At 42.5% G+C, this 27,111-nt stretch overlaps 1 protein-coding gene, 1 non-coding gene and 1 pseudogene across 4 annotated transcripts in view; 1 reads left to right on the top strand and 2 right to left on the bottom strand.

Annotated features, from left to right (window-relative positions):
• The window catches only part of GLCE (glucuronic acid epimerase), a 115,433-nt gene extending 100,163 nt beyond the window's left edge, over positions 1 to 15,270 (bottom strand). Inside the window, exon 1 of one of the 3 annotated variants that reach the window (XM_025472342.3) lies at positions 15,084 to 15,270. The gene's annotated coding sequence lies outside the window, so the exon portion shown is untranslated. The remainder of the gene's footprint in view (positions 1 to 15,083) is intronic. The other 2 variants (XM_025472344.3, XM_035708709.2) reach the window with 2 other exon arrangements.
• Positions 15,271 to 22,990: 7,720 nt separating this feature from the next.
• Positions 22,991 to 23,181, bottom strand: LOC112676218 (U2 spliceosomal RNA). Its single transcript, XR_003146388.1, has one exon. It is a non-coding gene; the product is annotated as a U2 spliceosomal RNA (small nuclear RNA).
• Positions 23,182 to 23,656: 475 nt separating this feature from the next.
• Positions 23,657 to 24,695, top strand: LOC112675445 (WD repeat-containing protein 61-like; annotated as a pseudogene).
• Positions 24,696 to 27,111: the final 2,416 nt, after the last annotated feature.

Here is a 27,111-nt window from a genome sequence, read left to right as displayed (position 1 = left end):
AGTCAGGCAAACCAAAGCCTGAGATCTCAGACTTCCAATCTCCTAACCCTTCTCCAGAAACAGCTACTTCTTTTCTTGTGTATCCTTCCAGAGAAGTTTATGAACATAGAAGCATAAATGTTTATTAATGTGTGCATATGTATTTGCATATACACACAACTTACTTTTTTTCCAGCAATATCAACATGCCATAAATACTGTCCTGCAACATATTTTTTGCGACATATTTTTTTCACCAGATAATGTGTGTCAGAGTTGAACTCAGGCAGAAGTACTTTTTTCTTTCTTTTTATGGCTGTGTGAGATCCCACTACATGGTTGTAGAATCATTTATTTCACCCATGTTAAGAATCATTTAGGGCTTCTGGCAACATATTTAACACTATAATAAACAAAGAAAACTTCTTTAAAATTATTGAGTCAGAAAGCATGAACATTTATAATTTTAATAAGTACTCCAAAGAAACTACACTAATTTATATGCCTACCTAGAATGTATGAGTGATTCTATATATCCTTGCCACTGTTGGTATTACCAATCTAGCAGTGAAAAATGCTCTGCTATTGTTTAAATTTGTTTTACTAACAAAATAATATGTTACTACTAACATTTGATACTATATAAAAGCATAAGGTGCTGAGAATAAGTGATGTACCCAAGAAAATTTTGCTATGGGGAATTATAATGAATGAAGAAATAAAAAAAGATTGGGGGTGCCTGGCTGGCTCAGTCAGTAAGTGTATGACTCTTGACCTCAGGGTTGTTAGGTTCAAGCCCCAAGCTGGGTGTAAAGATTACTTAAAAATAAAATCTTAAGGAAAAAAAAAAAAAGGATAGGAGTTGGAGAAGTCCTTAGAGAATAAGAATAGCTTGACTAAATGCTACTCAATACACCACAATGAGAAACTGTCCACTCAATTTTCATTTCAATTGTTAAAAAACATCTTCATTATGTACCAATATTTCCCTTCCACTAACTTTAATTTTGTCCTGTGGGGATACAAAAGATACGTTCAATCCCTTTTCCACGTTCCATTCCTTCATGCATTGCACAGACTCACAGGTTTGAGTTAAGAAGAATACTAAAGATCATTTAATCACCCAATCTGAAAAGCATTACCATATATACCCCACTAAAGCTGTCTTTTTTTCCTGGCTGAAAATCTCAAATATTTCAATTATTTTGCAAGTATCTGTTTCAAGACACTGCTTCATCCTGATAACTCTCCTCTGAATACATGGTCTATCAACACCCTCCTCAAAATGTGGCAGACGGAACTGAGAACATACAGCTAAATGCAGAGGAGAAAAGGATAATCAACCGTATTTTTGACAACGTGTTTCAAAATAATGTTTAAGTGAGTGTGAACCTTTGGAGTAGTTATAATAAACCTCTGACTCACCAATTTCAGACAAATAAGGAGACCCAGCCAGGCACACACCTACTTAAAAACAACAACAACAAAAAACTACCCATTAGCCCTCTAAGTCCAACCCTGTATTTGTGCAGATTAAAAAAAAAAAAATTCAATTAGAAGGCTTTGTCCCTAGGCAATACATACATTTCAAATATAAAATTATTATAACAAATATTTTCTTAGATACAGTTTATCTTTCCAATTATTAAAAATAAAGGGGGAGGGTAGAGGGAAGATTCTGATTCTGTCCTGTAACATACTAGCACTCTGTCAGTTTGTAATGGATAAACATTTCGAATAGGACATGGGGGAAGACCGGACCTTGAGGGACACCACTAAGAATGAACTGCAGTTTAATTTTAACATCAGCCCATTAATCAATCACAAATCCACCTATCTATGCAATTATTCAGACTACATTTCTCTAAGTTGTCTATAAAGATATCATAAAAGGCTGTCAAATGCTATCTGTATAACCTTGGGGGTCCCTTCCCTCATTTGTAAAACAGCACTAAATGAGATAATCCATGTAAAGCATTTAACCCAGTGCCCAGCACAAATTAAAAATCCAATAAATGTAGCTGTAATTCTAGATACACTATGGCCAGAGTATCTCCTTCTGTACCTACCTGGTTACTTAACCCTATAAGAAAAGAAATGAGGCCAATATGACATGACTCACTCTCTAGGAACCCATGCTGGCTCCTAGAGATCAGCGCCTTTTTTTAAGTACCAACAACACATAGGGTAAAAACCCTGAGAATGTGTAAGGGAATGACACCTAGCTCATCAGTTTATTATTATTATCTGCAACTTTTACTTGTTTTCCAATACTGTATATACTCCAGCATTTAAAACACTCTTTTACATATAGTAGGTGCTCAAAAAAATTTTGTTGAATTTTATTTTTAAAATCAGGATTAAGGTCTTAGTTTTGAAAGCATGGTTATATAAGACATCAATTAGGGTAAGCTGAGTGAATGGAATATGGGAATTCTCTGTACTATCTTAACAATTCTCCTATAAATACATAAATTTTTCAAAATTAAACACGTTTTTAAAAATTAAGATGATCTTTTCTCATCTCCGATAAATTCATTCTTAAAATTCTTCAAATATTACCAACCACTATTAGGTACAAATTCTTTAGCAGCCTTTACAGCCTTATAATTAATCTGGAATAGAAGGTATGAATTCCAGCAAATAGGAATGCTCATAAAACCCCTACTTATCCTGGGTCACACAGAGAGTTAGTATTCAGTAAACAGTGGTCATCCAAACTTTATTTTTGGAAACAAGAGCCTTAAAAAAAAATCTATTCCAAAAGCAAGTACCTTTATGCCTAAAGCATTAGAGCTCTGTAGAATCCAATTAAAACCTCTGACTCTTATTACTCAAATCACTTATTTAGCAGTAACATTCAAGTCAAGCTCAAGATCTTTAATGTATGAGACCAATTACTACTATATAGTACCATTAGCATGGGAAATCATTTTTAAAATATGTTTACATCATGGATGATTGGTTTCTGAATTAGGTAAATAAGAGTTTAGGAAAATGATAAATTTTATTTGTAATTATTTAAGCTCAAACTTTCCATGTTAAGCAGCAGAGTCTGAAAATTCTACTAAAACTTTTAACTGTCAAGCAGAGAAATCCTAAAATACCTAAGAACAGTGTCTTTCCCCTAAAGACCTCCAAGTAAGTTTTGTACTTTAAAGAGTTTCTTCCAGGTATCAACTGTCTAATTTTCAAAAACTTGGCTTTCTTTTTTGGAACAGTACTACAGAATTGGTACTATAAACAGAAGTGCTATTGTCAAAGAATCGATCCAATAATAAAAAGAGCTAAGGCCACTTGTCTTATAGAAAATTACTGCCAAATGCTGCCAGACCCTGCTTTTCTTCCTTCTGGGCTAGTAGCCAAATACTAATCATTTTTAGACCCTTTCTAATTTTTAGTACACAATTTAGTACACAATACCACATCTGAACTAGACGGTATTTTAATGAATGTTCTCCATAATTTGTCTAATGTTTTGGCAAACAAATACATACACACATATGATCTACTATACTTCTGCAAATACATATAAGAAAGTGATTAACAGTGGTTCCCTCTCAGGCAACTGTTTAGGGCCTTGAGTTTTGTGTGTTTTTGTAAAAACTATCCAAAAAGTTAATTTATCCACTAAGAGAAAATATTAATTCCAATTAAAATATCTTACTTTACAACATAATACATAAGGGATTCTTTTAAAAATATTTTAATATGTAATTGTTTTAAAAACTATTTACAATGTTCAACTTCACTTGTAATCAAAAAAACATAAATTAAAGTAAGATCATTTTTGCTTACCAAATTAGAAAAGCTGAATATTAGCATATAAATTGGCATAACCCTTCTAGGAAGCAATACGGCAATATCTAATTTTTCTTTTAGGTCTTACCTTTCACTGAACATTTCTATTCCTATCCTAAAAAAAAATAAATATGGAGAATGACTTATGCAAAGATTTTCTTCAATGTTATCAGCAGAGGAAAGAAATGTTCAATAATTGGAAATTGTTAAATCGCATTCATTCAACAGAACTGTGCTACTATTAAAAGTTTGCTTTTAGGGTAGCCTTCAGCCTAGGGTGTGGATTTTGGAGACCAGGGATCGAGTCCTGCCTCAGGCTCCCTGGATGGAGCCTGTGTCTCTGCCTCTCTCTCTCTCTCTGACACTCTCTCTCTCTGTGTGCGTGTCTCTCATGAATAAACAAATAAAATCTTTAAAAAAAAAAGTTTGTTTTTTAAACAATTTTAACAAAGTAGGAAAGTCTTTATGATATAATGCTTGGTGGAGCAATAAACAGTATGCATACGAGTAAGTATATTGATGTATTCATGGAAGGAGGAAGAATGTATACTAAAACGTTAGTAATGTTTATATGTGGGCTGAGTTTATTTTGCTTTTCTCCAATTTTTATTTATTTATTTTTTTAAGATTTTATTTATTTATTCACAAGAGACACACAGAGAGAGGCAAAGACATAAGCAGAGGGAGAAGCAGGCTCCCTGCAGGGAGCCCAATGCTGGACTCCATCCCAGGACCCTGGGATTATCACCTGAGCCAAAGGCAGATGCTCGATCACTGAGCCACTCAGGTGCCCCTTTCTCCAAGCTTTTAAAAGAATACCTAGAACTTATACAAAAAGGGAGAAAATACAATATAAACATATAAAACATAAACACATATCTTTATTCTTAAGTTTATAATACTGCAAAAAAAAGTTTATAATACTGCAAAACTGATGCAGTATTTAATCAGTTGAAATAAACTAAATCAAAACCTTCTAGTTAACATTTAGGGAAACCCAAATTACTATGTATCATTAAGATCATTCCTACCATACGATAAACACTACCAGCTAGCTCATTTTTTAAATCAATAAAAAAGACAACCTCAGACTAGTATATAGGTACACAAATGGACAAAAATTAAATCCCATCAAACAGGATTAATAATGTAGTTATGAGATAAATTATAATACTTATTAGGATAAATAATATCCATGGAAGAAAGAACTACTTAAACTAACACATAACATCTAAATTAACAAATATAACAAAACTTTTCCTTTAAATGCACTGAGTCTGCTACTGGGAAAAACAAGAGTTATTGATGAATAATCACTTCTCAGACATTAATCTATATAGTTTCAAATGTAAATGGAGTGTACCCCTAAAGACTGCCCACTTAACTCACAAGTTCACTATTACTCCTGGCACCCTTCAGTGGATTACCAATGCCTTAAACCCAAATTCCTTACATGGGTTTTAAACTCATGGGATGGTCCTTGCTTTCACTCCCCACTCCTCCCTTCTCACTAGCTTTCTACACCGGAACCCAGTAGTTTCCAAGAAAGCGTGATCCTTGAACCAGCAACATTTCCATCACGTGTAAACACGTTAGAACTCCAAATTCACAAACCCTACTCCTACCAGGAGATTCATATGCACGTGAAAGCTTGAAAACCACTGCTCCAGCCTTCCTGAATTGCCTGCAGATGCCCAAATCTGTCCTGTTCTCTCTCTGCAAATGCAGTTACCTACCTACCATGTTCTTTTACCTCTTTCCCTGAGGTGTCCCATTCACCTTGTTTCCTACTCATCTTTCAAGTCTTAGCTTAGAAATCACTTCAAAAGAAAATTATACTTTCCCAGAATTAGAAAAATATTTCTCAAGATTTCTTCTATTATTGTAGCTCCCGTTTGCATTCTTCACCAACTAAAGCCATTTCTAGAATTACTTACAGCCATCAAAGAAAGCTTTTGCTTGACACACCCCAAAACATATCTAACCCATGACAAAAATTAAGATTCACAGCTTTTCTACCTGTGTTATGAATGCACTGGTATAGCTGATTTTAAAGTGTACAGAATCTTAGAAAAAATATACTGTATGGAAAAACTGATTTCTATAGTTGAAAAACTATAGAAAAATAGCCGACCAGTTCTGAAATTCACATCTTGAAATTAATCTGAATGTTCTCCTTCCTGCACATATTTCTCCCATCTCCTAGAGAAGGGAAAGCAAGTAATAAGTAATATGGCTTTAAAAAAGGCAATCCCAGATGAAAAAGAAACATATAAAGTCTGGATAAAGCCATGTTTTTACGTCAGATATAGAAAATAATACGGACTAGAAATGGTTCAATATTGTGAATAAGTTTGAGATAATCTCACTGTACATGATTAGTTGCTAATTTTTTAAAAAAAGATTTTATTTATTCATGAGAGACAGAGAGAGAGAAAAGCAGAGACAAAGGCAGAGCCTTTGCTCCTGCATGGGGCCCAATGCAGGACTTGTTTCCGGACCCCAGGATAACACCTGAACGGAAGGCAGACACTCAACTGCTGAGCCACCCAGGCATCCTGATTTTAACTAATTTATCTTCAGTCATTTAATGATCATCTAGCATGTGCTATAAAAACCATGTGGTATTAAGAATTATGTCTCTCTCTCTCTCTCTCTCTCTATATATATATATATACCCACACACACATAAGGAGATGAGGTTAACTCCTAGTTATTTAGCCAATAAATTAATCTTTTTAAAAAAGATTTATTTACTTGAGAAACAGAGACAGAGAACATGAGCAAAGGAGGGGGCAGACTGAGAAGAGAGAGAATCCTCAAGCAGACTCCCAGCTGAGTACAGAGGCCTATGGAAGCTTGATATCAGGACCCTGAGCTCATGACCTGAAATCAAGAGTTGGACACTCAACTGATTGAGCCACCAAGCACTCCAAGAAATTAATCTTTATGCACACCAAAAGAGAGGTACAATGTTGTTTATGGCAGCTTTGTTCCTAAGAGCTAAAAACTGGAAATGGCCCAAATGTAACAAGAGAACAGAAACACATTCATACTCAAACAATAGAAAACTACACCGCAATGAAAAGAATGAATTACTGTTAACTTAAAAAAAAAAAAAAAAAAAAAAAGGACAAGGGATGCCTGGGCGGCTCAGTGGTTGAGCTTCTGCCTTCAGCTCAGGGCGTGATCCCGGGTCCAGAGATCGAGTCCCATGTCCTGCTCCCTGTGAGGAGCCTGCTTCCCCTTCTGTCTATGGCTCTATGTCTCTCATGAATAAATAAATCTTTAAAAAAAAAAAAAAAAAAAAAAGGATGAATCTTGCAGACGCACAATGCTGAGCAAAGGAAGAAACCAGGTTGATTCCATTTGTATGAAGTTCATAAAAATAAAACTAATCTGTTGTGACAGAAGTCTGAACAGTATTTGGGGAAATACTGACTAGGAGAGAACATGAGGAAGGTTCTAAGGTCCTAGAAGTGTGTTCTATATCTTGATCTGGTTGGGGACTACATGTTTACACACATAGAAATTCATTGAACTGTTTATAATTTCTGTACTTTACTGTATAAGATATTCTTGAAGTCCCATAAATTTTTTAGAAAATGGAAGAGAAAGTTCCTCTTTCTCTATGCCAGCCAAGAAAAAAGGAAGAAAGGAAAAAAGGAAGAAAAAAAAATGTTACATAATTTTCAAATTCCTGCTTTAAAGTTCAATTGTCGGGATTCCCTGGGTGGCTCAGCGGTCTAGCGCCTGCCTTCCACCCAAGGGTGTGATCCTGGAGACCCGGGATCAAGTCCCACGTGGGAAGACAATGAAAATATAGAGAATGCTGAATAACTGGAAGAACTAAACAAAGCAAGGAAGAGAAACCGAAAGAGTATGTATGGAAGAGCTGCTGTGATTTTAAGTAAGGGAGCCAGTAAAGACCTCACAGAAGGGGTAATATTTTAATTAAGACTTAAAGGAAGTAAGGGAGGGAGACATGGATGTTTGGAAGAACGTGTTCAAGGCCTTCCGAGACAGAGAGAAGGCCACTGTGAGTAAAAACTAAACAAAACAGAGTTTTACTGAGTTTAATTAAGAGTTTTACTCCAAAAAAAAAAAAAAAAAAGAGTCTTACTCCAATGCCTTCTTTAAAAATTAATTTAGGGGCAGCTGGGTAGCTCAACCAGTTAAACACCTGACTCCTGATTTAGGCTCAGGTCATCAGATCAAGCCCCTAGGTCAGGCTCCACACCGTGCATGAAACCTGCTTAAGATTCTCTCTCTCCCTCTGCCCCTTCACCCCCCAACTCCCTTGTGCTCTATTTAAAAAAAAAAAAAAAAAAAAAGATTAACTTAAATCGGGAACCTGGCTGGGTCAGTCGGTAGAGTATGTGACTCTTGATCTCAGGTTTGTGAGTTCAAGCCTCACCTTAGGTGTAGAGATTACTTAAAAATAAAAGTCCTAAAAAAAGAAAGGATTAACTTAAGTCAAATCTTTTCTACACAGAAACTTCTGTAATCACTAGCTCAGTCCACCCTTATCTCATCTTCTGAGCTCCTACAGCTGTACCACTCCTGGCATCTTTACATACTATCTCGTAATTAAATATATACTGTCTCACACTCCCAAATAAATCTTTTTTATCTCCATTAGTTGGCTTATGGTACTTAAATGGTTACTAGTAAGGCTGATGCTAATAACAACTTCAGCAGGCATAAGATTAGTTAACTGTGGATAGATTAAAAAAAAAAAAAAGATTTACTTATCTGAGAGACAGAGAGAGAGAACAGGAGAGGGAAAGGGGAAAAAGAGAAGCAGACTCCCCATTAGGCAGGGAGCCAGATTCAGACCTGGATCCCAGGACCCTGGGATCATGACCTGAGCCAAAGGCAAACACGTAACTGAACCACGTAGGCACCCCTTGTGGGTAGAGTTTTAAAAAGAAAGAGGAAGGAAAGAAACCAAGACAAGGCAACTATGTGAGTAAAGGCACTGAGGCGTCTCCATGTGTCATGATCCAAAGTCTGGATTTTCTCTGAGCCATGTCCTTAAGACTCTGAGATCCTCAACATCACTTTTCTAAAAGCCACTCCAGGCTTTTTTTTTTTCAGGGGTGGGGGAATCAGGCACCTGGTATTCCTTTCAAATAATGATTTTATAACATCAATGTACACAATTAGCTTAAAGAAAATCTTAACCAATTAGCGACATGATCTTGAGCAAGTCATTCAACTACTCTTGTGTATGTCAGTTCCCTCATACGCTAAAATGAAGAGTTGGATTAAATGATATCTAATGTCCAAACAATCTCAAATTCTCTACTTTAGCATTTTTGAAAAAAACTGAATGAATAAACATTATAACCTAATGTTATACCTTCAATTTATGAAATGAATAAAATATCTATTAATAATTTTTTTTAAGATTTTATTTACTTATATATGTGAGACCTAGGGAGAGGCAGGGACACAGGCAGGGAGCCGATGTGGGACTCCATCCCGGGGTCTCCAGGGTCACACCCTGGGCTGAAGGTGGCGCTAAACCGCTGAGCCACCCGGGCTGCCCTCTATTAATAATTTTAATACACAGAATAAGCAATCATATTCAGAAAGCAGTATAGTATTTGGAAAAAGCATAGAACCAGGAATACAACAGACCTGAACCTATTATAGCCTGCTGCTTAGTAGATAATGACCCTGAGCAAGTTATTAAATCTTCAACCAATCAACAGATAACATAAAGACACACACATGTTGGCCACTATCATGTCCCATGCAAAAAGCAGCCAAGGTGAAAGTATCTACCAATCACTGATAGCCAAAATCTGAAATACCCCAAATTAGTTTATAACTCTCCTAGCAATTTTAATTATAGGGACTAATGGTTGCCTCAAAATCTTCAAGTTTAACAGAGTAACCCTTAGTGCTGGGAGTCTCACTTCTTAAGTATGAAGATAAGAACTATAGATCTAATATTAGTTTGTGGGACGCCTGGGTGGCTCAGTGGTTGAGCGTCTGCCTTTGGCTCAGGGCTTGATCCCAGGATCCGGAATCGAGTCCTACATCAGGCTCCCTGCATGAAGCCTGCTTCTCCCTCTGCCTATGTCTCTCTCTCTCTGTCTGTGTCTCTCATGAATAAATAAATAAATAAATCTTAAAAAAATAATGATATCAATTTGTGGTCATAGGGATAAGAGAATAAGATAACTTTAGAAAGCCCAAAATTTTTGAAAAATAGGACAAGACTGAGATTTGGGCTTAACTCGGACATTGGAAAAATATCAATCTTGGCATTGAGAATTCAAACCTGTAATGAGAGCCAACTGTGTAAAATAAGCAATAGAGATTTAAAAATAAGACAAATATAAACCTGGCTTTGAGTCCAGGAAGATCCAGTGACAGACAAATAATTACAGCATACTTGCAAACACAAGAGAATGAATGAACAAGACAAAGAGAGTGAATAACCTGGTGTGGTAAGGAAGAGGGAGGACACAGAAAACTTAAAAGCAGATAGTGCTTAAGTTATATCTTGAAAAATCAGAAGACTCTGTCAGCAAAACAGGAGGAAGAAAGGCATTCTAAGCAATGGGGAGAATATAGGAGAAGGCTCTGAGTCAGGAAACAGTGTGACTCTTTCAGTGAATTAACTGGATTACTTGAGTTGGAGCTTCAGATTTATGGTGGGGGAAATGCAGATGAGCCAGATGATGAAGGGCCTTGTAATGATAAAAAGTTAGAATTAAATATGTACTGTACATAAAGGAGAAGTATGGATTTTAAGAAAGACGCACTGAACAGATTTGCATTTTAGAAAAGTCACCTTGGTAGCAGTGTAAAGGATGGATTAAAGGGGGTCAACTAGGGCAGCCCAGGTGGCTCAGCGGTTTAGCACCACCTTCAGCCCAGGGCCTGATCCTGGAGACCCGGGATCGAGTCCCACGTTGGGCTCCTTCCATTGGAGCCTGCTTCTCCCTCTGCCTGTGTCTCTGCCTCTCTCTCTCTCTCTGGGTCCCTCATGAATAAATAAATAAATTCTTTTTTTAAAAAAAAAAGGGGGGGTCAACTACTTGAAACCTCATTCTGCATCCAAAATTAAATAGGGACATTACATTATCACATAGATACTCAACCAGAAATCAGAAATAAAAATAATAATGCTTTAAGAGATAAAGCTAAATTATCAAAAGAAAACCATTTACCTTCATGGAATGTATATTCTGGAGTATTTCCTATGTATCTTAAAAAGGAAGAGGTTTCTAAAATTAGGTATCATAAAGAAAAATTACAAGGAACTAGTTGTATCCTGAGAACCAGCTACTCTTCAGGCATCTATCCCTTTTTGTAGACATAATACTGCTGTAGACTTATACTGATTATTGACATGGACTTCTCTTTCATTATATATACATATATATATATGGAAACTGAGGCCCTAAGAGTCTACCCACGGTCATACGCTTAGTAGTACAGTGAAGACTGGAATCCATGTCTTATGATTTCCTTCATAGAAATTGCTTAGTATACCACATTTATAATCCTAAAATTTTAAATTATAGTCCAAAAGACACTCCTGTATTACCACTTTCATTACAGTAATAATGAAATAGTAATACTAAATTATAATAAGGAACCATAATTTTTTTAAAAGCCTCAGAAGAAAAACAAATCTAGATGTATCCATACATTTGACAAAAAGAAATCCCTTCCTGAAGTCTGTGCCACACAACACAAACACCTCCACTCCCAACACAAAGACACAAGGTATTCTTGTTTAAGGAGTTGAAAAACTTCCCTTCTCAAACTCTTAAATTTTTTTTTAATTTTTATTTATTTATGATAGTCACAGAGAGAGAGAGAGAGAGAGAGAGAGAGGCAGAGACATAGGCAGAGGCAGAAGCAGGCTCCATGCACCAGGAGCCCGACGTGGGATTCGATCCCGGGTCTCCAGGATCGTGGCCTGGGCAGCTAAACCGCTGCGCCACCAAGGGATCCCCTCAAACTCTTAAGTTTGAAAAAAGAAAGGCCTTAAATTAGTTTATCTTTATATAATTAAATATCCAACATCCTTAACATGTTTTTAACATTTTGCTTAGTTCTCAGTATTCTTATTCTGTTGTGCTCCCCACCCTCTATAAGTCTAGATTCTTGAAATACATGTTTTCCTTCACTAGTACACACAGTAGAAGTGGCAACACTGACAAAGTGCCTTATAAATAAATTTGCATAGCAACCAAAAAGTTTTAATTTTTAGACTTCTTTAAATTGCACTTAAGTTACATGCACTCATGTTAATACATTCAAATAATATAAAAGCATAAAATTAGTAGCTCTCTTCCTTGCCTCTACCACACTCTTTTTTCTTTTTTTTTTAAGATTTTATTTATTTATTCATGACAGACACAGAGAGAGAGAGAGAGAGAGAGAGGCAGAGACAGAGGCAGAGGGAGAAGCAGGCTCCAGGCAGGGAGCCCGATGTGGGACTCCATCGAGGGACTCCAGGATCACACCCTGGGGGGAAGGCAGGTGCTAAACCGCTGAGCCACCCAGGGATCCCTTCTACCACACTCTCTTAAAGAATCCCCCAAATACTCATAAGTTCAATGTGTATCCTTACAGACTTTTAAATGCTTGTGTAACAAATGGTGCTAATCCTCAGAGTCAATATCAAATAGAAACACCCAAACTGTACTGATCATAATTCAGTCTTCAATAATTCATAAGATAGATAATTATCTTATTTGGTTTCTGGTTATCACAACAGACATCAATTACATTATTATTCAGGAGTTATAAAAACAATGAGCTGAACCCCAAATACCCTGTTTCTCCATTATTAGCATCTCAATGATTTTATGTATTCATTTTATTTGCTTTCTCTATATACAGGTTACATGTGAGGTACATGGAATCACTGCACCTCCAGTGCTGTGACACTTATCAGATAATCAAATATTTGTTAACCGGATCATATGTTTACTTAGAAATCATGGAAGCTGCTCTTTTTAAAAGTTACTGAAATTTGCTTGTCATTTGTCTTTCATAAATAACGAGGAAAACAAAGGTCTGCTTAGGGTTTTTTGGCTGTAGTTCCAATCAAGTATCTGCTCAGTTGATCAATTTTTATACCTATGGAAGTCAGTTCAGGCAAAAACAAAAAAACTTAAGCTTGTTAATGGGTTAAATACTGCTATGTAGGATTCCCCCCCCCTTTTTTTTTAAACGATTGCAAAACCCAAGGATTAAGTACAGGATCCCTAATCTTTCTGGTTCTAACATCAAAAGAAACGTCAATCTTTAAAAAAAAAAAAAAAAAAAACTGTCACTAAAGAAAAAGACTAAGGCAGGCAAAAGTCTTGGCTCTGGCATAGCTGAATTTGTCTTGTTTAGTCAAAATGACAGAATTACTGTGAATATGGGCTCCCCACCGCCTGCCACATCAGACTCATCAGGCTCATCATTTACAGGCCTCTGGGATGAAGCAGGTCTCTAACCCCAAGAACGGACAAGCAAGTGCACAAACTTTACAAGCTATATGTTTTTTTAAAAACCACATACACAGGGACGCCTGGGTGGCTCAGCGGTTGACTGCCTGCCTTCAGCCCAGGGCCTGTTCCTGGAGCCCTGGTATCAAGTCCCACATCAGGCTTCCTGCATGGAGCCTGCGTCTCACTCTGCCTCTCTCTCTCTCCCTCTCTCTCTCTCTGTCTCATGAACAAAATAAATTTTTAGAATCTTAAAAAAAAAAAAAAAAAAAAAAACATACACACACATACAGGTCATTTTATTTGAATTTCACCTAAGTCTGGGCTAGTTACCAAGAAGTCTGCATTAGAGTCTAGACTAACTCAACCTGTACAATAAAGCTATTAAGCAGGCGTCTCTAAAAGAGCTGCTGGCCATCCTTACAGGTCTCCAATGACGCTTCTGCAGGGCCCTAGCTTTGGGACTCCAAATTCCCAAGACATCATTCGAAGACTCACTCAATCTCAAATTATCCCTCTCCACGAACGTTTTTCAAAAGGACAGAGAGAAGCCAGGACACGCCTCCCATCACTACTGGACTCGGTCTCACACTCAGGGAAGACTTTCGGGACGGATCTGATAATGCAGGATCGGCAAAGCCGAGCGACTACCTAAGAGAGCGCAGCCCAAACCACCCAGCCTGCCTTCCGTCTGCTCCGCGGCTGGCACGCTCCGGCCGAGGGACACACGCCTCCCAAGGGACCCAGAGTCTGCACCAAGGGACCCAGAGTCGCACCAAAGGACCCAGAGTCTGCACCAAGGGACCCAGAGTTTGCACCAAGCGACCCAGAGTCTGCACCAAGGGACCCAGAGTTTGCACCAAGCGACCCAGAGTCTGCACCAAGCGACCCTGAATTTGCACCAAGGGACCCAGAGTCTGCACCAAGGGATCCAGAGTCTGCACCAAGGGACCCAGAGTCTGCACCAAGGGACCCAGAATTTGCACCGAAGGCCCCAGAGTCTGCACCAAGGGACTCAGAATTTGCACCGAAGGACCCAGAGTCTGCACCCAGGGGACCCAGAGTCTGCACCAGGGGACCCAGAGTCTGCACCCCCCTAAGGTGCTGCCACCGTCTCGCTCCCAGAGCAGCGAGACCAGCACGCCCCCCACCCCCACCCCCACCCCCCCGCACCCCCAAGGGGATCCCGGGGCAGGGCAGAGAGCGAACTGCAGAACCAAACCCGCGATGTCTCCAACTCGCAATCCTCCCGCGGAGCACCGAGACCTGCTCCAGGACGCTGGGCGCTGGGCGGGCTCCCGATGCCCCTAGGCCGCCCCCCCCCCCCGCCCCAGCGGACCTCAGCAGCGCCCGCCGAGCCGCGCCCTCCGCTCCAGGGCTCCGGGAGCCCCCGCCGGCTCGCTCGCCCTGCCGCCCCCTTTCGGACTAGGGACCTCGCCAAGGTGCCGCCCCGCCTCGGGGCGAGGCAGAACCCCCGGAGCAGCCCACCAGGCGGCCCGGCCCCTGCAGGGCGCACACACCTCGCCCCGAGCACGGAGGCGCCGCTCCATCACCCAGGGACGCCAAACCCTCCGGCTCGGAGGACCCTCCGGACCCCCGGGACCCGCCTCTTCCGACACGGAGCACCCGCCCAGCCGACCGCTCTGCCCGCCGGGCGCCGGCGACCGCGCCGACAGGAGCCCCCCGTCCCGGAACCCCCGGACCCCGCACGTCCTCGTGGACCCCGCGCCCCGCCCCCCGCCCTCCCGCGCCCCGCGGAGCCGCCCCCGTCGGGAGCCAGCCCGCCCCGACCGCTCCGCAGCCCGGGAGGCGCGCCCGGGGCTTCCTCACCTGGGGGCGCCGGAGGGCGAGCGGACCGAGCAGCCCCGAGCCGGAGAAGGCGGCGGCAGGGAAGGGGCGGCCCAGGCCTGCGGCTGCCGCAGCTCCGAGCTCCCCGCCAGGCAGCGCCCGTGTGTGCAGAGCCCTCCCGCTTCGCGCGCAGCCGGGAGACCGAGCCTCCGCCGTGCCCGCCGCTCTTCCCGCGAGATCCCGGCCGCGGCCAGGGGGCGGCCGCGGCGGCTCGAGTGACAGCCGGCGGAGCCTGTCGGCGGCGGCGCGGGGGGCGGGACTCGGGCCCCCTCGCGGCCAATGGCAAAATAGAAAAGGCGATTCGCCCCGCCCACCGCCTCTCCCCTCCCCCGCCCGTCACAATTAACCGGGGGCGAAGGTAGCAGCGACCTGGCGGAGAGCGGCGAGGCCTCGCGGAGGGCGCGGCGGTGGGGGGGGCTGCTCAGCCTCGGTAGACACACCTGGCTCGGGGAAGAAGCGGGTCCTTGCTGCGGTGTGGACCGAGGCGCCGTCACCCTTGGTTACGGTTACGGCGCGCCCTCGAGGGCGTCAAGGCTGCACCTTCCTGGTCGAAAGCGCATCCTGCAGGGGCTGCCCCGGTGTCAGCCTCCCCCTCCACCCCCCACCCCTCCCCACCTCGCCTCTCTTCCCTCCCAGCCTCGAACAGGGCGTCATTGTTGCAATGCATGCCCGTGAGCTCGGGACATCTGGTCTGACAAAGGACTGTCTTCTGATCCGTGCAGTTTTTTGTTTGTTGTTTTTCTTTTGTTTGTTGTTCCTACTGCAGGCCTTCTAGAAGGGTAAAAAGTAAATCTCGCCTGAGTCCCAGTATTGCAGGTTTGCAAAATTGCACGGAAAAGTCCCATCACGGGTAGACCCCAGCGTCTGATACTCGCGGGACACTGAATAAATGTGAAAGGAATGAATGAGGAATGTGATATTTGAATATTTGAAATCTGGACCCGATTCCCCTCCCCCCCCCCGCCGCCCCCGAAAATTTGGGCATTTTTGGCCTTTTCTCTATAATGACAGCTCGTCTCTTCACCCATAAATCCAATCACTCCATTATGATGCCTATTCTGTAGCCTTCATTCATCTTACCCGCCCCCCTTCCCTTACCCACAGCGAGAAGTGCCCTTTCTCCTCATCAAGGTTAACCCCTGCACCTGTGCATGCATCTCAGCCTTTCCCAGGTTTTGTTGAATCATTGGATCCTTTCTTTCCCCCATTATCAATTTTCCCCTCTAATCTAGCTCTTTTCTCCTACAAACACACTCAGTCTCCTCCAACCTTTGAACAGAACAAAACCTCCCTACCTCTTCCACCCTGTAAAGCTATTCTATCTCCTCTCAGAATCACATTTTCATGAGACATTAAAGTGTTTGCTGTCTCCACTTTCTCATCTCTTATTTTTCCCCCCCGGACTACAATGTTACTTTCACCCACACAATCTGCTCTTCTCTCAATGGTCACAAAAAAACCTCTTTCCTAATGGCAAATGTTCTATTTTTGGGCTTCTTTCCCAATGACCTCTCTACAGCTTTTGACAGTGCTGGCCCTCTCCTCCTTTGGTGCCTGCCTAACTACATTCTTCTCATTCCCCAACTACTCTTCTGACTTTAGGGGAGTAGGGGAAGGGGGGAGGTCCCCTTTCCTGGTCTTCAAATGGTTATGTATTGATGTTTCCTTATCTTATAGCCATATCTTGTCTAAGAAAAATGGCCACACATATCTGCACACTTTGAATGCCAATAAATGGCTCAGACAAGAGCTGTTAGAAGAGGCCAGTTGGAGGAGGCATGACTAAGAAGCTGGGTCTTATAACAGTAGCATGGCCCATACAAATGCAGGAGAGAAATAGAGGCCTTTCAGAGAAAAATAGTATGAACCAGACACAGAGGAAAGGACGTGGGCCTAGTCTGGCTATGGGTTGACCAGTTTGGTTGATGGAAGATTCCTGCAGAATAGCAGTGGGAGGTAAGATTAGAGAGGAGTCAATAGTAAAAGGCCTTCCAAATCAGCCAGGCTGATTCAACTTGGTACTGTATTAAAGGTGGAGCCAGAACCAACCCTGATATTTGTAGGGTACACAAAAAGGCTACGTGTAGAAGCCCACAGTCAAATGTATAAGTATGTAAAAGTTATAAAACAAGCTAACAAACTGTGAAATTAAAATGTGTATGTGTGCATATGTGTGTGTATCCTTTCACCTTGAAAATACACTTTCAATACAACTTGGAAGACCAGGTCTGAACTTAGAATTCTGGGATTTCTCAGAGTCCCTTGCTAAAACAGGGAGAGCTGGTTTCCATACAGAGCAGCCCTCCCCACTTCGCTTCCCACAGCCAGTTAAGCCTCACATCCCATAGGCCCTCCAGCCCACATGTCCACTTTTCCCTCTACAAAACTGTCATTTCTTGGCCACTCCACAGGTCCAAGAGTATTTATCAGAAGGTCTAGGGGAGAAGACCACATGGGTCCTGGGAGTGGGCTCACAGCCATTTGGGAAGGGAATTCTGGCTTATGGGTACCTGGACCAAGGTCTGAAGAGGTGAAATTGGCTCCAGAGGGACACATTTCCTTTGGCTTGTTGGCCTCCTGCTCGGTATTTAGGAATGCAGCTGGAGGAGAGCCTGAGCCAGAGCAGTGCCCCTGAAAGTCAGGCCCCCCCAACTGTGCCTAAAGGTGGTACCAGCAGAGCCACTAAATTTCTCTAGAAAGCTAATAATCCATGTAGTAGATCTGTATCTTGAAGCATACATCTGTGTGTTTTCTATGTTTCCTACCTCCTCTTCTCTTGCACTGGTATCTCAAATGGCAGGAATATTCTGGAAAGAAAACTCTTCTTGACTCTGTCACTATGTGGCATCTGTCTCTAATGCCCCTTTTCATAAACTCTACCATTGTATGATTCCCTTATCAATCAGTGTATCAGAAACCCGGGTTTCTCTAAATGTGAGAAAAGAGAAAAGCTATGAAGCACTTTTAGCCTGAACTACAGCTTGGAACACAAACATGTGACTTCTAAATTAAAATGCTTTGGAAGTAGAAGCTCTTGAAGAGGCCCTATGTCAAGGGTACACAAGCGGGATGAGTACTGAAAAGGCACTAAAGCCACTGCAGACAGGGACACCCCTCTCACCATCTGTCTCAATGGCACGATGCTTCACTCTGTGGCCTGACAGTCACGCTCTGTCTCTCAACCTCTCCATCTGTTCCCAAAGTGCTCCCTTCCTCACGTCATGCACTAAGAGCTGCCAAGGAGCCAGAACCACCAGGGTCTCTGTTTTCGAGATCCAAGCCGAGAATCCTGCCCATGAATCCTCACATCTCTTGGTGGTGCTGCGGGTGATTTCAGCAGAGCTTTGGCACTTGCTTGATCCTAGGACTAGAGTCTGCTCACAGCTTCACTGCTACCATCTGTGGCCGGTCTTTGCCAACCAGCAGGAGAGCAGAACCAGCTAGCTTCTCACTCAGTTTTTGCCATCTGCTGGCCGTATATGACCTGTTAGGCCAGGTGAGTACAACCAAACACTCCCATCCCTGTTGAGAATCCATCCTTATGGTGTCCCACTATTAGAGCACGCCCTGCAAAAAGCCAGCTCCTGCCCACTGCATATTCGTGAGTGATGTAGAAGACATTGTTTGAGAAGCTGGAAGAAGAAATCAGACCCAACTTCCATTCCATCCCAGTGCAGCTTTGGGGGGAGCACCTATTTGGTAAGGTTGGAAAGCTGAAATTCTATACAAATTACCCCAAGAATGAAGGAGCCGTGTTCATCAGTTCATTTGCTGATCATGTACTAAACCTCTGAGTTTGGTTGTTTTTGGCAGATACTCAGTCACAAAGGGGGAAAATCAAGAAAGTTGTAGTGGTTTTAAAATATGTCTACAAATTCTTTGATACACGTCCCTTCAAGAGGTAGAGCTTAATTCCCCTCCCCCTGAGTATGGGCTAGACCTAGTGATTCACTTCTAACAAAGAGACTACGACAGAAGGGACAGAGGATGACTCCTGAGACTAGGTCGTAAGAGGTGTTGCAGCTTCTTCTGCGGTCTTTCTCTGGAATCACTCACTCCAGAGGAAGCCAGCTGCCATGCCATAAGGACATTCAAGCAGAGGCCCACATGGCAAGAAACTTAGGCCTCCAGCCATTAGCTATGTGAGTGAGCCATTTTGGGAACCCCACTCAGTTCAGGCCTCAGGTGCCTGCAGCCCCAGCCAACACCTTGATATAACCTCAAGAGAGACTCTCAGCCAGAGCCACCTTGCTAAGCCTCTGCCAGATTCCATACAGAAACTGTGTGAGATACTACACATCTCTTGTTGTAGGTCAGTTCATTTTTTTACATCATTTGTTACACAGCATCATTTGTTACTCTAATACAAGAGTGTTAGGAGTAGTTTGGTCCTCTCCTACTCCTGGACAAGAATCGAAAAACTCAAGCCTGCCAGTCATCAGGCACTAATTAATGTCACCTAGTGGGGAAAGAATGAATTTGTAGCCATACTTGCTACATCTACAGTTCCAGTGGTGCTGCTACCAAAGAAAGTGGAAGAAACCATTTCTTGGTGGGAACAAAGATTCCAGTGCCTTCAGACTATTTAGAGCATCACAGCAATTAGAGATAACAACAACTGTGTGCCATTTGGAGGCAGTTAATGGTGGGTCTTGAACAGTAGGGAAAACTTCTCACTCTCAAAAGCTTCGAGTGCTTCACACATACCACTGTCATCCAATCTTACGGGAAAGTATGTTTCCATGAAAACAGAGGGGAAAAATCCCCTCAAACATCCTCTTACCCATCCATATTAACTAAGTATGAAAAGTTGAAGATTCTGTGGATAGGGCCCCTGTCAAAATTAAATTGACATCCTGACACCATTAAGTGCCCATGTGAGAGCAGAGTGTATTTGACAGCAAGAAGATTGAAATCCTTTCTGAATAAGAAACTGTGTTTCTGAAGTCTTAACATTGTGAATTAAGATTCAGTGGGAGAGCAATTTCCCTATTAAATAAAAAATGAGGAGAAGCCATAGAAAAAGGAGACCAGTTAGCCAAATTACATACACTGCCTGTCTAAATTCACTTTACATATGTAAGAACTATATAGATGGGCCATATATACGGAATCAAGTAATTTACAAGTTGACTGAGAGAGAACTTACAGCCAAGAAGATATATTTGAGATTCATTTGCATCTCCAGGATTCAAATGACTGTAACACAGACGTGGTGATCTTCCATTTCCTTTAGCAGTGAGAGCAAAATGAAGTCTTTAAATAAGATCCTAGAAAGACTCTGAATTCTGTACCCCTCTCCCAACCCCTCACCATCAAATTTTAAAAATCAGCCAATGCTCATTGAACAGCTACTAAGTGCGAGGCATTGTAAAGATGCAAAATATAAGCCACAGTTCCTGCCATTAAAAAGAAAGTCAGGGGGGTGTGGGTGACTGGGTGACGGGCACTGAGGTGGGCACTTGACAGGATGAGCACTGGGTGTTATTCTATATGTTGACAAATTGAGCACCAATAAAAAATAAATTTATTTAAAAAAAAAGAAAGAAAGAAAAGAAAAAGTCAGGGCAGCCCGGGTGGCTCAGCGGTTTAGCGCCACCTTCGGCCCAGGGCATGATCCTGGAGACCTGGGATCGAGTCCCACATTGGGCCCCCTGCATGGAGCCTGCTTCTCCCTCTGCCTGTGTCTCTGCCTGTCTCTCTCTGTGTGTATCTCATAAATAAATAAATAAAATCTTAAAAAAAAAAAAGGAAAAAATCATATGGACTAGATGAAAATCAGAAATGCACAGTGCCTTGCATGTGGTAAGTTCCCAATTGCTAGCAGATAAGTGGATAAAAAAAATATCCTAGGCAGCCACTCTTGGCGACCTGGCCAATGGCAAGGACCTCACCCCTTCCTTCTTCTAACAAAACCCTTCTTTTGTTCAGCGATGTGCTCAGCCCCAGGAATGAACCTTTCATTTGCGCTAATCCATCTCAGCTATTCCATTCCCCTATGCCAGATATTCATTTTCCCTGCTTCCTTGCCAAGTGATCCAAATTTCTTGGATGGCCTCTAAGGAAGCTTTCCTTTCTCTGGAAAAGTCCCCTCTTCACCTGTTCCCTTCTTCCTTCTGCTTGGAATTCCGGCACCAAGTTACAATATTTGGGATTGTGGCAACCATCTAGTGACCATGGGGAAATAAATTAACAAACAGAACAGACAAGAAGAGCAACAGAAATTTGAAGTCTGGAGAGATCACTCACATTTCGAGGGGTAGGATGGATCTAGGTTGTCTTTTACCTACTAGACATCCATTCCTCCTTCTTCTGGTAACTGTATATCAATTTTCTTTTGGAGAGCCACCCAGCTGTCACTCTCCATGCATGCAGGTCTGTGAGGCTGACCCCACCCATGGATCCCAGGATTGGACACATGAACCAGGCCTGGTTAATCAGAGCACTATCGCAATAGGTTCAGGATGGGAACACGACCCACCCTTCCCTGGGACTTGTGTTAGAACTTTTAAGAAAGATAACCATTTTCCCTGAGGTTGGCAAACTGGTAGGATGTAAGCCCTGAGTTTCTGGGGCTGCTACATGAACCTTAGTGTCACCTGCTCCACCTAACTCAGAGTGGAATCAACAGATTAGATCAGTCACTTTAAGCATCCAACTCTTGGTCTCAGTTCAGGTCTTGATCTCAGGGTTGTGAGTTCAAGCCCCATGTTGGCCTCTACACCCAATGGACTTGTTGATTACATGAACTAATAATAATAATTGTTATTATTATTATTATTACTTTTTTTACTTAAACCAGTTTGGGATCTTCCTCATTATTTGCAACTGAAAGAGTCCTAATACAGGTGACTAGGATTACTATACAGAGAACGTGGGATATGAGCTTTACACTCAGGATGGATAGAAGTTTGATAACAGAATAGGAGAGGGAGCTTCTGGACAGAGCAAATACTATAAACAAACGCTTAGAGTCAGTGAGTAAAAATGTGTGGTGGAACAAACAATTCGCTTTAGAAAGTAAGGGAACACAGAAATATAGGTCAGAATCAGATTACAGACAGGCTTCAATGCCAGGCTGAGTCTGAGCTTTATTCTTTAGCCAACTCCGCATCAGAGGCTTTTAGAAGAGTGATCTGGTCAAACCAGTGCTTGGGAAGATTAATCCAGTAGGATCCCACATGGTGGACTGCAGTGGGGAAAGCCCAGGTATGAGACTGTGAGAGTAGAACCCAAGTACAGAGTCTGGCCGAGATGAGATGACCTCAACAGTAAGTGACCACCCAGCAGGACAGAACCAATCAGATTTTTTTATTACTAAATAGTGTGGGAACCCTTTTTTTTTTTTAAGAATTTTTTTTAACATTTTATTTATTTATTCATAGAGACACACAGAGAGAGAGAGGCAGAAACACAGGCAGGGGGAGAAGGAGGCTCCATGCAGGGAGCCTGATGTGGGACTTGATCCCAGGTCTCCGGGATCACGCCCTGGGCTGGAGGTGGCGCTAAACCCGCTGAGCCACCAGGGCTGCCCAGTGTGGGAACTCTTTTTTTTTTTTTTTTTTTTAATTTTTATTTATTTATTCATGATAGACACACACAGAGAGAGGCAGAGACACAGGCAGGGCAGAGGGAGAAGCAGGCTCCATGCACCAGGAGCCCGACGTGGGATTCGATCCCGGGTCTCCAGGATCGCGCCCTGGGTCGAAGGCAGGCGCCAAACCGCTGCACCACCCAGGGATCCCTAGTGTGGGAACTCTTGATGAAGGTTTGACTTAGAGACAGAGTACTTATGTTTAGTCATACATACATTCCGCAGATATTTACTCATAGAGCCCAGCACTCTGCCCAATGCTTTTTGTTTTTTGCTTTTTTTTTTTTAACCCCTGAGGGGGTGTACCATTCCTGGAAGTACTGCAATACCAGGTTGATACATGGAGTGGATGGACCAAGCTCCTATTCCATCCCCCTGCTCCAAAAATCCATTTAATATATTGTCCTCAGATAGAGAACGGATCAGATATTAAACTGATAAGAACAGATACTACACTTGATCTTAGCCAAAAGGCAGAGAGGCGATTTTTTTTATTAGCCCCTGAGGGGGTCTCCCCAATGCTTGATGCATAATAATAGATAAGACGCCTCTGAAGACTAGTCAACAAGGTATACCTCCATGAAACTAAAGACAATCCTGATAGGTGCTATGAAAATCATTGGGTGCTGTGAGATCATGTATTAGGGAACCTAATCCTGGTCTCATTAGGTTTCTAGGAGTCAGGGAAGGCTTCCTAGAAGAAGTCACATTTAAAATGAGACCTGGTGGGGATCCCTGGGTGGCGCAGCGGTTTGGCGCCTGCCTTTGGCCCAGGGCGCGATCCTGGAGACCCGGAATCGAATCCCACGTCAGGCTCCCGGTGCATGGAGCCTGCTTCTCCCTCTGCCTATGTCTCTGCCTCTCTCTCTCTCTGTGTGATTATCATAAATAAAAATTTTTAAAAAATTTTTTAAAAATTTAAAAAAATAAAAATAAAATAAAATGAGACCTGGGGACGTCACAAGAGTGGCGGCTGTGCAGCTGGCAGGGCGGCAAACTGTCTGGCCTGTAGCCTTCCTCCTTGGTTGAGGAAATGACCAACCAGTACAGTATTCTCTTCAAACAAGAGCAAGCCCAGGATGATGCCATTTGGTCGGTTGCCTGGGGGACAAACAGAAAGAAAACTCTGAGATGGTGGTTACGGGGTCCCTGGATGACCTGGTGAAAGTCTAGAGGTGTTGTGATGAGAGGCTGGACCTACAATGGAGTCTAGAGAGACATCAACTGGCCGTGGTGTCTGTGAACATCAGCCACACGCTGCCCATCGCTGCGTCCAGTTCTCTTGACGCTCATACTCGTCTCTGGGACTTGGATAACAGCAAACAGATAAAATCTATAGATGCAGGACCAGTGGATGCCTGGACTTTGTTTTTTTCTCCTGATCCCCAGTATCTGGCCACAGGAACTCATGTGGGGAAAGTGAACATTTTTGGTGTGGAAAGTGGGAAAAAGAAATATTCTCTGGACACGAGAGGAAAATTCATTCTTAGTATTACATATAGCCCTGATGGGATGTATCTGACCAGTGGAGCCATAGATGGGGCCATCAATATTTTTGATATTGCAGCTGGAAAACTTCTGCACACGCTGGAAGGCCTTGCTATAGCTATCCGTTCCCTGACATTCTCCCTGGCTTCTCAGCTCCTGGTCACTGCATCAGATGATGGCTACATCAAGATCTATGATGTACAACATGCCAATTTGGCTGGTACGCTGAGTGGCCATGCATCATGGGTGCTGAATGTTGCATTTTGTCCTGACGACACCCACTTCGTGTCCAGTTCATCTGATAAAAGTGTGAAAGTTTGGGATGTTGGAACAAGAACGTGTGTTCACACCTTCTTCGATCACCAGGATCAGGTCTGGGGAGTAAAATACAATGGAAATGGCTCAAAGATTGTGTCCATGGGTGATGACCAGGAAATCCACGTCTATGATTGCCCCGTGTAAACACCAGAGTCTCGCAGGCTGGTGTGCAGGTCATGACATTCCGTACTTCTCTAGCTAAAAATAGAGTGTTTATTGGAGAAGAAACTTAAAAAAAATAAAATAAAAAATAAAAAATAAAACGAGACCTGGGGCAGGAGGAGGAGTTAGCATGGCAGAAGGGGTTGACAAATAGTACACTTCAAGCAGAAGCGTGCTGAGGTCAAATGGTATTTCTACCAAAAATATGACAAAATTCTGACATGCTTTCCTGCGAAGTGTAGAGTCTAAAGAGTTAAGTAAGAGGCTACCCCATGCAGGGTCTTCTGCAGAAAGGATTTGGAGCTTTATCCTAAGAGCAATGTTAGCATGTTTTTTTCTGAGATCAGTCAATTCCAGTCTCTGATTTTATCACAAAATGGAGCCAAGGAAAGGACCAACCTCATGCATATTCCAAGTGGGTGGTCACCAGATGGTGGGACTCTAAGGTTTTGCGAAGGTCCTCTATTTTGCAAATATCTCTCCTGCTTGCAAACTGTTGTTGAAAATTTCATGAACAGGGAACCATTTGCTACAATAATGAAAGATCAAATGTCAAATGCTAATTCCTCCAGGGGTAGAAGCACAGCAACTTAATGTTTGCTCTAAGGTGCACACAACTGATAGCTGAACTTCCCTGAGAATAGGTTTTGAGGTCAAAGAGAGGTAGAGGACAAGAGGAGGGAAAGCAAGAAGCAGAAAAATCACAGAAAGGGGAGAGAGATACACAAGAGAAACACTTGGAGGCACGAGAGAGTGCCTAGTACATAGCACATGCTCAACTTAAGTTTATGGAAAGAAATAGAAGAAAGGAAGAAATAAATCTCATAATTCTGTCAAGGCTTGGCATCTATTTCAGGCAAGGAGATTGGCTCTTCCCTCCCTGAGGTCACACATGTCATGCATTGGGAAGACCAGCAGCAAGGAAAGGAGACAAGAGGGCACAAATCCATCCTCCAGAAGTCCAGAAGCATTCATGAAGTATGGCTTGTGATCCAGCTGGTTCCTGGGACCACAAGCTTAGATGATAGCTTTGCCTTCCAATGAGGAGAACATCCAATGTTTCACCGGGAAGACTGGGCGCTTGGGGAATGGGCAGCGACAGAGTCCTTCAAGAAAAGCAAGCAGGTGACCTTGGCAGACACCGCCATTTCCACACCTGCCAGGTGGAGGCCCAGCACCTGCACTGTGGTGACCTGACATCTCTGAGGCCTCCCTTGCCAAAGCCATGGCCCTTCTGACATTTCTTTAGTAGCACCTGTTCATCAGTAGCCCCTAAAGATTTCATTTAAGTATTTGATGTTGAGTCATTATTACTAACCAGGAATTATCCACATCTATAGACTTTTTCATATATGTTGTGGCAGAAAAGCCAGAGAAAAACTGTTTTTCAGTAATTAAGGATGGTTTCTTTTCTCCTTTCCATGCAATACGAAAGATAAACCTCCGATTTTCCTTGTTTGCATTTCAACTAAGTATGCATTTTTGCCATATTCTTATTAGCCTCTGCTGTCAGAATAAAAACCCTTCTGGAATAGCCTAGTAAATGCACTGTGTTAATGGTAACTTGACCTTTCACTGATTTCAAATTAACCAACAGGGAAACAGTAAGTTACCTTAATTAAAGCATTATCTTCATTAAAGATTATTAGATGGGTGAGAAAAGGCTCCCTGCAAACCAGCATGTGCTCTGTGGTTATAACAACCCAGCATCTTGAAGGTAGCACAACTGTAGGATTGTGTTGGGAAGCCGGGAGCTAGTATATTGAAATAAGGATATACAGCTATGACCCACCAATTGAGGGGGTGCCAGCCACCCACACGGAGTCAGCAGGTAGCTCCTTCAGGATCCAAGCTCCCACTTTAGGGAAGTGAACCCTAGGGAAACATTTTGATTGAAGGTGCAGTTTTAAGATACTCACACAAAGCTAGTAGAGTCACAAGATAGATCAAATCCAGATCCCAGAATCGGGGATAGGGGTGGGCAATGAGCTGGGCACAGGGCAGTCCAGGATCCCAGGTCAAGAGTGAGTAGGAAATAAGAGAACAGGGTACCAAGCACTTATTACTCATAAGGTAGTTTGGGGTGAAGGTTGCTAGCTTTTCACAGGCTCAGCTCTTAAACGGTTATTTTATTATTTAAAAAAAATTTTTTTAAAGATTTTATTTATTTATTTATTTAGAAAGAGAGAGCAGGGGGAGGGGCAGAGGCAGAGAGAATCCTCAAGCAGACTCCCTGCTGAGCTCAGAGCCTGACATGGGGCTTGATCTCAAGAGGTCATGACCTGAGGCAAACTCAAAAGTCTGATGCTCAGCCGACTGAGCCACCCAGGTGCTCCAAGAGTGGTTATTTGAAAAGGCACCCCAGGAAAAGCAAAGCAGGAGGGCAGGAACCTGCCAAGGAAACTTGGGGGAGGAATCCTAAGCTCAGGTTTTCTAAATATCCAGATT

The sequence above is a fragment of the Canis lupus genome, chromosome 30 (genome assembly GCF_003254725.2).
Source record: "Canis lupus dingo isolate Sandy chromosome 30, ASM325472v2, whole genome shotgun sequence".
Classification (NCBI taxonomy): Eukaryota; Metazoa; Chordata; class Mammalia; order Carnivora; family Canidae; genus Canis; species Canis lupus.
This window is presented reverse-complemented; position numbering and strand designations above follow the sequence as displayed.